Raw genomic sequence first — 1,414 nt, forward strand, 5'->3', positions numbered from 1 at the left:
AAAAAAAAAATCTAAGGACAATAACAGAAAGAATTCCACCACTGCTCTCATGTACTTTTATTTTTTTGTGTTCCTAGGGGTTGGACTTAGGTCCTTGCATTTGAGGCAAGTCCTCTGCCTCAGCTGNGTCTCCAGGCCTCTCTTGAGTTGTTGAAATGGGCTCACTGGGTTTTCTGGTAGCCCACAGTAACCTTAAACCCATGGTTCTCCTGCCTGTGTCTCCTACAGGTTGGGATTATAAGTGTGTGTCAGTATTTTAGACCTATGACTTCTCTTGTTTTTCTGCTTTCTTTTTTTGAGATAGAATCTCATATATCCTAGGCGGGGCTCAAACTCAATAAGTAGCCGGGGCTAGCCTTGACCTTCTGCCCCCTTGTCTGGGACTATAGGCATTCAACATCATGCCCAGCTATGGTATCTTTTTTTGTAGTAATTTGTCTCTCAATACATGAGCTTGTCTATTTGTAAGTATATACATACATATACACACACACATGTATATACACATATACACATATATGTATACATATACATACATATATGTGCATATATGTGTGTGTGTATATATATTTGGAGTCCTTGGATCATTTGTAAATTATATTTCATTCATTTATTTGTTATCTGGGGGAGGGGCACATACCACAGTGCAGGTGTGAAAGTCAGATAACAATTTGGGGAAACTCAGTTCTCTCCTTCCACCATGTGGGTCCCAGGGATCAAACTCAGGTCCTCTGGCTTGACAGCAAGAGCCTTTAACTACTGAGCTCTCTCTCTGGACCCTTTTTGGGGTTTTGTGGTGTTTTTTGACACATTGCATGACTTTTATTTGTCAGGTTTATTTTCTTATTGTTATTGTGATTTTCATTTGTTTTCAATAGTTCAGACTCTCTTTCAACATACCTCTTTTTTTAAAAAATATTTATTTATTTATTTTGTATATGAGTACACTGTAGTTGTGAGCCTTCGTGTGGTTGTTGGGAATGGAATTTAGGACCTTGCTCTCTCCAGGTTGGCCCTGCTTGCTCCGGCCCAAAGATTTATTTATTATTATAAGTAAGTACACTGTAGCTGTCTTCAGATGCACCAGAAGAGGGCGTCAGATCTCATTATGGGTGGTTATGAGCCACCATGTGGTTGCTGGGATTTGAACCCAGGACCTTCAGAAAAGCAGTCAGTGAGCCATCTCACCAGCCCCCAAGATAACTCTTATGCAAAGAAGATGAGCTTAACCTCCTGACTCTCCCCTTTTCCCCACCTTTCAAGTGCTAGAACCATCCACAGACACCACTGTGCCAACTTGTCTGGTTTTTAAGGTTTTTGTTTCTGTTCTGTTTTGTTTTGTAGTGCTGGAATGGAACCCAGAACCTTGTCCATGTTAGAATATGGGGACCTCTTTTGTTTTTGTACAGGTTTT

This window comes from Mus caroli, chromosome 6 (genome assembly GCF_900094665.2).
Source record: "Mus caroli chromosome 6, CAROLI_EIJ_v1.1, whole genome shotgun sequence".
In the NCBI taxonomy this organism is placed as follows: Eukaryota; Metazoa; Chordata; class Mammalia; order Rodentia; family Muridae; genus Mus; species Mus caroli.